The following is a 13,168-nucleotide window of genomic DNA, read 5'->3' on the forward strand; positions in this document are numbered from 1 at the left end:
GGGAAAGTCAAACTCAGTTACCATACACTGGGGGAAAAGGTCAGACAGTAGAGAGGCAGTAGTCTTTAAGTAAATGTAAAATACTGGTGTTGATTCTTACCTGTGTGTTATTGAAAATACTGCTGTATTACTGTGTTCCTGTTGTCTGTGTCGTCCTCTTCGTCTTCCTCCTCTTCACTCTCCGCAGGCTCCACAGCTGCCACAACACCACCATCTGGACCATCCTCCTGCAGGAAAGGCACCTGGCGTCGCAAAGCCAGGTTGTGAAGCATACAGCAGGCCACGATGATATGACACACCTTCTTTGGTGAGTACATTAGGGATCCACCTGTCATATGCAGGCACCTAAACCTGGCCTTCAGGAGGCCGAAGGTCCGCTCGATCACCCTCCTAGTACGCCCATGGGCCTCATTGTACCGTTCCTCTGCCCTTGTCCTGGGATTCCTCACTGGGGTCAGTAGCCACGGCAGGTTTGGGTAACCAGAGTCCACGGTGTCTCTGAAGTTGTTCCATCACGTAAGGGATGCTGCTATTTCGCATGATGTACGTGTCATGCACTGACCCAGGGAACTTGGCATTTACATGGGAGATGTATTGGTCAGCCAAAAAGACCACCTGGACATTCATGGAATGATAACTTTTTCTGTTCCTGTACACCTGTTCACTCCTGCTGGGGGGGACCAAAGCCACATGGGACAATGGCACCAATGATGTTGGGAATATATCCAAGGGCATAGAAATCCCCCTTCACTGTAGGCAAATCCCCCACCTCAGGGAAAACGATTTAGCTCCGCATGTATTTCATCAGGGCAGACAACACTCTGGACAACACCTTTGAAAACATAGGCTGAGACATCCCTGATGAAATGGCCACTGTTGTTTGAAATGACCCACTTGCCAAAAAATGGAGTACTGACAGAACCTGCACTAGAGGGGGGATCCCTGTGGGTTGGCGGATGGGTGACATCAGGTCTGGCTCCAGCTGGGCACACAGTTCCCGTATAGTGGCTCGGTCAAGCCTGTATGTCAGTATGACATGTTTTTCTTCCATTGTCGACAGGTCCACCAGCGGTCTGTACACAGGAACATTCCTCCATCTCCTCGCAAGTCCCAGCGGACGGTGCCCAGGAAGGACAACAGCGAGCACAGAGTCAATCAACCCACGGGTACGTTCCCACAGCTTGCACAGTACACGATTCTCAATGCATTGAATGGCTTGCATGAGTGTTGATGCAAGGCCTAGGTATGTGTGATGCAATAGAAAATAAGCCATGTGGGCCCTTGAAATGGCGGCTGCCTGACCTGTGAAGTGTGACAATGGGATGTGAGGTAGATGCGCTGGCGTGGCACACCGTGGCGGTAGGCGGTCGAAGCCCGCGGCGCAAAGCCGCATTGGTTAACATAGAACCCCATGGGTTTCAGGAGCCAATGATGAAGTGCGCCGGCGGTCGCGGTACGCACCGCCGCGGTACGCACCGCTGCGGGCGTGACCGCCATTTTCTATCTGCCTAATCACTCGATACCTGATCATCCACAGAAGAGGACCTATACTGCAAGTGCTGCTGTGACCTCGGTCTGGAAGAGACAATGGCTGCTGCGACTGGGGAAAGGGCCCCTGCCTTCACTTCAGAAGAATTGGAGAAACTCGTGGATGGGGTCCTCCCCCAGTATGCGCTACTCTACGGTCCTCCAGACCAACAGGTAAGTCCACTGGGAGCATGCTTTGTGGGCAATGCCTGTGTTGAGTGGGGTGGATGAAAGATGGTGGGGAGGGGAGCGATTGAGGCATGCATCAAACGACAGATGAGAGCATGTGCCACATGGCAAGGGTGGGGATGGGGGGCCACTCACATCGAGCATGCAGAGAATGATGATATTTTATTTTCTTCCCTTGTACATGTCACATAGGTCAGCGCCCATCAGAAAATCGACATTTGGCGTGCCATCGGCAAGGACGTCCGGACCCTGGGGGTACACAACAGACGGGGCACCCACTGCCGCAAGAGGTGGGAGGACATCCGCCGTGGGAGCAGGAAGACCGCGGAGGCTCTGCTTGGGATGGTCTCCCAACTTAGGAGGGGTGGCACTCGTCAATTGACCCCCCTGATGTCCCGGATCCTGGCAGTGGCCTACCCCGATTTGGATGGGCGCGTGAGGACATCACAGCAGACACAAGGGGGTGAGTACAAGCACATTCTGGTGATTTTGAGCACATTGGAGGTGTCTGGGTGGGGGAGGAGGGCTGTGGGTATCCCTAGGCCAGGGCGATTTCCGTAGGCTAGGCACCTCCGTTAGGCATGGCCCTGTGTCCCCGCCCCCACCTCTGTAGGTTGCCTAGTACAGCTAATCATGGCCCTGTGTCACCTATATGTGGATTTGTCGTCCATAGGCTTGTAGGCCATGTCCCACGGATTGAGTAGTGTACCCCAAGTGCGCGGCGTAGTGCAGGGGGCTTCTGTGTCTGTCCTCTCCGCCAACTGTGTCGCCAATGCATGCACTCAACATGTCTTTATTTCTCCCCCCCCTTTTTTGTTGGTCTACCTGTTCATGTGTGCATTAGCATCATCAGGCGGAGGAGAAGTGGCATCGGAGCACGAGGGAGCTGCATCTCACATGGCCCTGGAGGGCCATGCAACCGACTCTGAGTTCACCAGTGAGACGGAGGGCGAGGGGAGCTCCACAGCGGGGACACGTGGTGACACCAGCAACACAGACACGTCCTCGGAAGGGAGCTCCCTTGTGGTGGCGGCAACATCTGTGCCCACCGCAACAACAGGTACAGCCGCCACCCAGCGCACCAGCTCCGCCCTCCCAGCAGCCCCTCAGCGTTCGCCCCGTGCCCGCTCAGCTAGGAAGGCGGGAATCTCCTTCGCCCCAGGCACCTCAGGCCCTGCCCCAGTTACCCCTGCTGCCCTCAGTGAGGAGGTCATTGACCTCCTCAGGATGCTCATTGTTGGGCAGTCTACCCTTTTGAATGCCATCCAGGGTATAGAAAGGGAGGTGCACCGGAGTAATGCATACCTGGAGGGCATTCATTCGGGTCAGGCTGCCCATCAGCGATCGTTCAACGCTCTGGCCTCAGCACTGACGGCAGCCATTGTCCCTGTCTCCTGCCTCCCTCCTCCAACTTCCTCAACCCAGTCCCACTCCCCTGTACCTCTGCCTATCCCAGACACACCTACAGACCAGCCTGCACACACCTCAACACCCAAGGGAAGCTCATCCAGACATAAGCACCACACATCACACAAGCATTCACACAAGCAACAGCCACATGCAGACATGGTAACAGCCACTGCCTCCTCTGTGTCCCCCTCCTCCTCGACTCCCTCCTCCCTTCCTGTGACGTCTACACTCACACTTGCATGCACAACATCACCAGCCACTACGTCCATCACCAGCACACCCACCAGAACACTCCGCACACGTGCAGTCACCACCCCCACTACCATTTACACGTCCCCTGTGTCCTCTCCCAGTGTGTCTGTCACCCCCTCTTCCACACCACACAAACGCAGGCAGCCACCCACCCAACAGCCATCCACCTCACGACAGCCTCCAGCACAAGCACCTGCACCCAAAGACACCAGACTTGACTCACCTACAACCACATCCTCTTCCTCCACTCCCATACCCACTGCACCTACCCTTCCCACTGCTCCTAAAAAGCTTTTCCTGTCCAAAATTAACCTCTTTCCATCACCTGACCCACCCCCTCCATCTCATAAGAGTGCAATCAGCACCTCAGCCACCACAAACCCTGGACCTACCAGGACAATAGTCCAATGATTTTGGAGTCCACCACCTTCAAGGGCAGCTACTTCGGCTAGCAGTAAAGGGACAGCCAGCTCACCCCCTGGAAAAAAATCCAAAAAAGCCAAGGCCCGGCGCGAGAGGCCAGAGACAGCAGGCTCCATAGGCACTACCCTGGCACCGTCAGGAAGTGGCGTGCCACCTGGCACACCGCCAAAGGGAGGAAAGGGCCACAGAGGAGCAGGGAAGGGTGGCAAGGGCAGCACGCCCAACAAGTCCGGCAGCAGGCGAGCTGCCCAGGAGGGCCCCACCAGCCCCATTCCAGGTGTGAAGGAGGACACCCACGGGCCCGGGACGCTAGCACAGGAGGGCCCCGCAAGCGAGTAGACTGATGTGCACGAAGGGCCCGGCAGCCACATGTCGGGTGGCGAGTGAAATCCATATCATGGCCGGATCTGGTGCCCTGGAGACACGTCAAGCACCGCTGAACAGGGCCCTTCAAGTCAAGCACCGCTGAACAGGGCCCCGCCGTCTAAAGCACCGCTGAACAGGGCCCGCCGTCTCAAGCACCGCTGAACAGGGCACCGCCGTCTCAAGCACCGCTGAACAGGGCCCTTCAAGTCAAGCACCGCTGAACAGGGCACCGCCGTCTCAAGCACCGCTGAACAGGGCCCTGCCGTCTCAAGCACCGCTGAACAGGGCCCCGCCGTCTCAAGCACCGCTGAACAGGGCCCGCCGTCTCAAGCACCGCTGAACAGGGCCCGCCGTCTCGAGCACCGCTGAACAGGGCCCCGCCGTCTCAAGCACCGCTGAACAGGGCACCGCCGTCTCAAGCACCGCTGAACAGGGCCCTTCAAGTCAAGCACCGCTGAACAGGGCACTGCCATCTCAAGCACCGCTGGACAGGGCCATTCAAGTCAAGCACCGCTGAACAGGGCACCGCCGTCTCAAGCACCGCTGAACAGGGCCCCGCCGTCTCAAGCACCGCTGAACAGGGCCCGCCGTCTCAAGCACCGCTGAACAGGGCACCGCCGTCTCAAGCACTGCTGAACACGGCCCTTCAAGTCAAGCACCGCTGAATAGGGCACCGCCGTCTCAAGCACCGCTGAACAGGGCCCTTCAAGTCAAGCACCGCTGAACAGGGCACCGCCGTCTCAAGCACCGCTGAACAGGGCCCGCCGTCTCAAGCACCGCTGAACAGGGCCCCGCCGTCTCAAGCACCGCTGAACAGGGCACCGCCGTCTCAAGCACTGCTGAACAATGCCCTTCAAGTCAAGCACCGCTCCGCTGGGCCCTTCATCTCAAGCACCGCTCCGCTGGGCACCGCTGTCTCTGCACCGCTGTGCTGGGCCCTTCATCTCAAGCACCGCTGCGCTGGGCCCTTCATCTCAAGCACCACTGCGCTGGGCCCTTCATCTCAAGCACCGCTCCGCTGGGCACCGCCATCTCTGCACCGCTGCGCTGGGCCCTTCATCTCAAGCACCGCTGCACTGGGCCCTTCATCTCAAGCACCGCTCCGCTGGGCACCGCCGTCTCTGCACCGCTGCGCTGGGCCCTTCATCTCAAGCACCGCTCCGTTGGGCCCTTCATCTCAAGCACCGCTCCACTGGGCCCTTCATCTCAAGCACCGCTCCGCTGGGCACCGCCATCTCTTCCCCGCTACGCTGGGCCCTTCATCTCAAGCACCGCTGCGCTGGGCCCTTCATCTCAAGCACCGCTCCGCTGGGCACCGCCGTCTCTGCACCGCTGCGCTGGGCCCTTCATCTCAAGCACCGCTCCGCTGGGCCCTTCAAGTCAAGCACCGCTGAACAGGGTACCGCCGTCTCAAGCACCGCTGGCCCATTGGCAGAAGGGGCAGGCCCGGATCTGTGTCGGGCAGGGCTGCACGAAGCACTCTGCGCACCATGCCTCCTCCAGAACCAGAGGAGTCTGTAATCCACTTGATAGACTGTGGCTTTGCACTCCCCAGGATGGCACAGTGGGCAAACCACCCACTGTAGGGACTTGTGAGACTGTGGCGTTGCACTCCCCAGGATGGTACAGTGGGCAATCCACCCAGTGTAGAGACTTGTGAGACTGTGGCTTTGTACTCCCCAGGATTGAACAGTGGGCAATCCACCCACTGTAGAGACTTGTGAGACTGTGGCTTTGCACTCCCCAGGATTGAACAGTGGCCATAGAGGCCCCTCGTGGATCTGGCGTCGTGGACTCATCTGGCTGAGGTGCCCCCCCTTCCCTTCCCTCTGAGGTGCCTGTAGTTTTGCTATCTGATGCCCCTGCAGTGTTCTCTCCAATGGATTCGGGTCTCCTGTGTGGGCTTTGCCCATGTGTTTAGGCCCATTGGCCCACGAACAATGGCTGATCCCCAATTTGGACAGGACAATTTACATATGTATATATTGTTAAAGATGTTTGATATATTATTTTACTTAGCCGTACAATATACTTCAAATTTCATGATCATTTTATTTTGTCTTTGCATTCTTCCGGGGGGCTTGGGGGTGTCACTCTGAGTTGTTGCTCTGCATTGATGTGTATGTAGTTGTGGGTGAGGGTGAGGGTGGGTGTGTCGCGTATGTGTGTCCCTGTAATTTTTTCCCTCCCCCCTCCCCTGTGTCGTAGGTGCAGTACTCACCGTTGTCTTCTGTGCCGGCATTCGTGCTCCAGGTAGAGGAGCAGGAAGACAATAGCTGGTAGGATGTGTAGTTCGGGTTCCATGCTGTCCAGATTCCTCGTGGAGTGTGTAGAGGTGAACATTTTCCGTTCGTAATGTCTGTTTCCGCCGTGTTTTTATCGGCGGGGCTACCGCCCCAGAAAAGGTGGTCAATTGGTGGGTCGTGATAGGGTGGGCGGTACATTGTCTCCGTCCTGTCTGTTGCCGGTGACCGCTGGGCTGTTTGTTTGTCCCGCCGTGGCAGTCGGAGTGTTAAAGTGGCGGGCTCTGTTGACGGTTCCCGCCAGGGTCAGAATTCCATTTTTTTGACCACCTGCCTGTTGGCGGGTTGGCCGCCGCTTTAACACCGACCGCCAGGGTTGGAATGACCCCCACAATCTTTTAAAATGCTTTGTTGCTTAGTTCAATTATGTTGTAATCTAAGATAGAAAATGAGTTGAAGAAGCTGCAAACATCTTTTCAAATTTTAAGCATGGGATTAGGCAAAGAAAAAACCCTATTTGCACAATCCTTTCATCTCCTTTGAGAGACTGATTCTGGAGAATTTTTGAAAAATGTAATTCCTTACTATTGGAGACATAAAAATAATTAATAAAACATTGGCTTGCTATAGGTTTGATATACTTATTTTAATACAGTTGATTTAATATGTAGAATTGGACATATGAACTCAACAATTTTATTTATTCACATTCCTTTTACAGCAGACTAGGCTGTCCACTGATAATCACAGCAGGGCCAAGCGCTTGTTCAGTGCTGTAAAGTCAGTGCGAATGGCACAACACTGGTTGCCAGAGGGTGCTGCTTCTTTCTGCCACTCGAGTAGACTTTCTATTCAAGCTGCAGCTTTCTCAATGTGAATGGACACAATGGGCAGCAACGGTCGGCATTGAGACATCTCACTGGAAGGTGTTCTAGCATCCGAAAATCTGAGTAGGGGATGCAACTTGTCACTCCCCAACTTAGCATTGGCGAGCCACGCACAAGAAAAAACAGTGCCATTTGGCGGTTGGTGGAGTTTTGCTGGAGCTCTGCACTCCAAGCAGGGCGTTGGGTGGGCCAAATTCTGCAAACTCCATCACAGAGCAGAATTTTTTGCCCACCCCTATTTGATGTCACTAGTGAGGAAATGGAAGCCCACACCAGCATAGGGAGTGCACCATCCCAGCGACAAACACAACCTTTCACCAAAAGACTCCATACAGAATTGAGAAGCCAACTGGTTGGTGTATGGATACCACCAACCAGAAAGAGGCCAATATTGGGGTTCCTCTTGGCCTTGAGCAAGAGTACGCAGTGATGACTGAAAGGCAGGCCCTCCTACCATATGGGCCTGTTCCCACCCCTTAACTCCAGAGGCCCCCATACTATTGGACCTTCACCTGCAGCCTCGATTGCAGCATCATCAACTCCTCCCAGTACTCACAGAGAACAACACCAGCACTGAGGGACACTTCAGTCCCTGAATTCCACAGCAATTTTGTATAGCATACTGTCTTTCTCTGGCATATGTATCCTTGATTGTTCTCAAAGGCCAAGGTCTCTAACGCCAATCAGAGATGTTCAGGGAGCAACCTCTCTTCATAACCATAACTTATTTGCAGCGGTCAGTGTACTTTGAGAGATGGCCAACTGAGCAGATCCAAACATTTTGTGGTCTCATCAGCTCCCTGGTAGCAGGTCTGATAACACTTCTGCCTCCTGCCCCACCAACTATTGTCCCACCTCCTAGTTCATCTCTCATCCTTGTTTCTCCTGTTATACCTTGTTTCCTTTTTCTCGTTGAGCTTCTGTTCCTGCCACAGCCAGCCATTTAAAGTCCACGTCAGAGCAGGACAATTGTTTGAAGAGCGAGAATGAGGATGGCCAGTAACTTTTGACTGTGAGCGAGGAACAAGTCTCACCCCCTCCCTCTGATTTGAGCAAATGAATTTATCATAGATTAGGATAGTGGGCAATTTTTTTGGACTCTTTATGGACACTTTTTGATTGGTCATCTTTGTATATTGACTCCATCCCTTGGTGTTTCCTGATGTGTCATATTATTCGTACACCTCCCTTCAATTTTGGCTTTCCCCTGTACATTAAGACTCCAGTTTAATTAATGTTGCCCGTTCCTAAAGAAAGATTAGAGTTTTATATAAGTAATAGTTAAACACATTAATAACATTAACGTCTTTCTTGAATAAAACAATATTTGCAGAGTAATGCATTGAGTATCAGGGAAAATAAATATTTAGCTATGTAGAAAATTTCAATAACATAAAGAGTATTGAACAAGACTTTAAAGGACAAAAAAGAAGATAATCTAAATACTAATTTTGTATGTAATAACTTCAACACCAAACATTTAACACATATGAAAGACAGACACAGGTGTTTTAAAAAAATAGGATACACTATTTTATTCTTACAAAATACTTTCTGTGAGTGTATAAGGGATGCAGTTAAGAAAGTTCACAAAACATAAGTTATTTTTGGGGGTTTATTCAACTTCCCCTACGCAATATTGGTGGTAAGATTGTTTGAGAGTGTGTTACTCTTGTAGGTGGTTGAGTTGGTGGTGTTGGAGGTTGAGGTAGTGTAGGTGGATGAGCTGGAGGTGCTGGTTTGGCAGAAGTGTGAAGTAGGCCGTTGGTGTAATCCTCCAAGGTTGAGGTGCCACTGTAGAATTGAATGCCCATTGTAATTGACATGTTTTGTTTTTTGCCTCTATCATCTCTATGGCCAAGGCCTGCTGCTCTCCCCTACAGGCATCAAAGGTGTTCTCGGTTTATTTTGCTGTGTCCTGGTAGCATTTTGCAATGATATCCAAGGCATGGTCTGCCTGTCAATCATTTGAAAAAATCCCTAAACGGAGACAGCTATCTCATGCAGAGTAGCCCCATTAGATTAAATTCCTCCCACCTATTAGACAGTTGATCCTCCCAGAGAGAAGCATTGACCATGCCAAACCCCCAGCAGGTGCTGTTATCTGACATAGATAGCAGGACAGTTGTGGAAGTGAGAATGATGAATGGGTTGGCGAGGCAACATGTTCCTCACAAAGGTTGTTCTCTCCCTCAAATGATTGAGAGAAGAACAGAGAATCACTTTCTTAGGAGGAGTGTGTATGAGATTGTACAGTACCTGTTAGCTGAGAGCTGTTTGCTCAGCTACTCACTTCATTGTCCATGTATCCTTCCTCCACCTGCATGAATATAAGAAATACACTTTCACTATCTGGGAGCACAGGCCTCACCCTATATCTTGTGCAAGGCCTGGTCGCGGGTATCCAAATAGATCACACAGGCCTGCAGTACTCTGGCTCACTCACACACATAATACATGTATCGACTACACACTACTGTGTCCTAACACACACACTTTGGATATTAGTGCAAAGAAGTGGGTAAACCCATAAAAACAGAACTTTCAAAGAGTAGCTAAGTAGGCCTCCATTCCAGTGACCCAGAAATGAAGGTCTGGTGACACTGTTGATCCCCAAATTACTGTATACTGCACTACCACTCTAAGGCCCTGATTTAAAAAATTTTACACCACATCTGCGTTGTTTTTTTATGCAAAAGTGGTGCAGACTTACAAAATATAATTGCATTTTGTAAGTTTGTGCCACTTTTGCGTCAGAAAATGATGCAAATGTGGCACAAAAAAGTATAAATCAGGGCCTAAGTGCTAAACACAATGTCAGGGACATAATTCCTTTGTCATGAAAGAGGGCATGCTTGGTGGGCTTCGCTTGGAAACAGGTCAAGTCCAAGACCACTCATAATGAGGGACAGGCCAATGCCTTGCACACAGGCTAGATTAGAGTGATGCCATGGCCAAAAGAAAAAAAATCAGGAAACCAGGTACATGTATTCAGGCACTTAGGGCAAGGGCTTTTATCTGTTAGCATGTAGAGAACATTTATCTTCCAACAATACCCAAACACAAATTGCAAATTGTATGAGCCAATTGAACTCCAAGTGGTTCAGAGCAGTCTAGGTACTTTCTTGTGCAAACAGGACCTTGAAACCAGACTATGAGAAGTTACTTGGAGACAGTTTTCCTTTTAAGGTATACTTCCAAACTTAGGCAGAACACAGACAGATACGTTTTCTGATGTTTTACATTGTATTTGACAAGAACCTAAATAGTTTGAAATATCGATTTTAAGTTTACCTCTAAGGAATACAGATCTATATTTTCTTGCTCAATTTTGGATCTTATTTTATCAAGAGGAAATGGAAAATATATACTTTATCGTTAAAGACTGTTGAAATGTTCATGATGTATGGATTATATCTATGGTGGTAGTGGTGGAAAAGGAATTGCTTGATATTGGTGAAAACTATATAATTCTAATGAATGCTTGTTATGTTACGGTTTGAAGACAACCATGCATCTAAAAAACCAAACGTTAGTTATCTCTGTCAGCAGACAGACAGAATTAGAGTGACATAGATAGATAGATAGATAGATAGATAGATAGATAGATAGATAGATAGATAGATAGATAGACAGAAAGACATAAGTAGTGATTGATTGATAGATAAATAAATAGGTAGAGAGAGATAGCTGAAGACAGATAATTAGATATAAATATTGACACTTATAGATATGGATGTATACAGACAGAGCTATAAGTAGACAATCTCACCTGAAGTAGAGTCTCCACTAAAGCTTCCAAAACTATGATATAAACAAAACTCATTGAATGCAATTTATTGGCTACGCCCAGCGATCTTCAGAAACCGCACTCCCACACTCAGTCACCATGCATTGTAACATGAAGAATGTGGAAATGTAGTTGTTTTAGAGTGATTTAATCAAATTCAAGCCTGGACAAATTAACAGCTTTATTTAAACGCACGCATCATTTTCTGGAGGCTACTAATTGTTTCTGAGATTCTGCCCCACTGAGTTATCCACACGCGTATCCCGCTGGGGTTCCCTTCATGCTTTTACTCCAGCCTGCACCCTGGACCTGCAGCTGTCAGCATCCTTCTGGCAGATCCAGAATAAACTGTTGGTGCAACTAGAGGATGCTATGGAGCCGCTGTTCACCGCTCCACACCGGCCTCCATCAGCCGATCCTGGCACGCTGAACCTGCGAAAACAGGGACATTGATGTGAGGCGGCGGCTGTCAGTGTTAATAAAACAGACTTTTTTTTACAAAACATTGTGTTTCACAGAAGTAAAATGTAAGGCGTGCTTTAGTGACCAATGTGCACAACAAAATAGCTTCCACCGGAGTGTGTCACAAGACATTTAAACAAGGGCATGTGCTACTAAAGTGTTTAAAAAATTCAAACTACAGATCTGAAGTCCTTCTCCTGGCTGAACTTGTTATTTACTGAAGAGCAGCGATGAGAAGATGGCACTATCTAATGTTCATGGTTACAAAGCTGTCTTCTCTAGTATAGATTCTTGTAGGTGCCCTGCAAATAAAGGTGGAGTATGGTGAGGGGTTAGCAAGGACCTCTGCTGTCCAAAGGAGTTACTGTGTGCAGCAAAAGGCGCATCAACACTGACAAGATAATGTAGACACTTGGAAAATTGGGAAGTAAAAACCCTAACCAGAATTAATATTATCACAGGGCTTCACCGGCCACTATACACATTTATTTAACGACATCAAGTACAACAAACACAATCAAAGTTTAGTGCTTGTTTTCGCTCAGTTGTTTCATTTTGACACCAACAGATTTTGCTAGAATTAAAGGGCATTGATTATTCTGCCTTAACGTGGTGTCATTGCATCACTGGTAGAGTCGTTCTGCTTCCTACGTAAAGGTTTTCTGCTTTAGTGTAAATGTGGTTCCTTATGAAATAAATAGGGTAGAGAGTTTAAAGCACAACTTTCTAAGAAATTAGACACAATGACGAAATTACTCTATGCCATCCTAAACCACCTTTGGGGTATTTAACAGAGTATTAATGTAGGTTATATACAGCCTACAAATGCTCTGTGAAAACATCCTATCAAATGTTTTCTTAGACATGGGCTACACCATATGATATTTTGTCTTTCTAAGATTCTACCTAGCTTGTCAATGCATTCTTCGCATTTTCACTTAATATTTCGACCAGTGACTGTCACAGGCTTGTCACAAGCTTTTGTGGGGTCCAGGTACAAAATTACAAATGGCCCCCTATTCAGGTTCTTATACAAGGACGCTTAAGATAACGAATTGGGTCTGTGTTTTTTGTGACAACTAAATTGGATGTAATGACAGCTTTACACTTGGTTTTGGGGATGGCTCAAAAGGATGTCTGAAAATCTTAGTTCCAAAGGGCGTTTTCCAGCACATATTTGGCCAGAAACTAGCTACTCAGTCTTGGCACACAAGACAGGCAAATTTCTTATATTTCATGTAGTGAGTCACTGGGTCACAAACTGTCGAAAAGCTGATTCTGACACATGGAAATCTAAAGGTTTTTTTAAAATAGAATTTGGACCTCTGCTGTGAATGAGGCTCAACCACAGAGTTTCATCAACTGTGAACGTCTGCTAAATTTTTTGAGCTGCAACTGTTAGCATTTACCTTTTAAATTAATGTCAGCGCTGTACAGCTGCAGTAAGGACACTAAGCAGGTTGTATGCATCAGATGTTTACATGTGTCTGTAGATGCCCAGAGTCTGGGAGAGGGTCTTTTTTGTCTGACTCAGTGTGGCTCCTTTCCAAAGGTAGAATTATGGCAGATGGGACCCACAAAAAAATTATTAATGTCAGGTTTGGCTTTTCAATTCAATT

The sequence above is a fragment of the Pleurodeles waltl genome, chromosome 7 (genome assembly GCF_031143425.1).
Source record: "Pleurodeles waltl isolate 20211129_DDA chromosome 7, aPleWal1.hap1.20221129, whole genome shotgun sequence".
NCBI classification, from domain to species: domain Eukaryota; kingdom Metazoa; phylum Chordata; class Amphibia; order Caudata; family Salamandridae; genus Pleurodeles; species Pleurodeles waltl.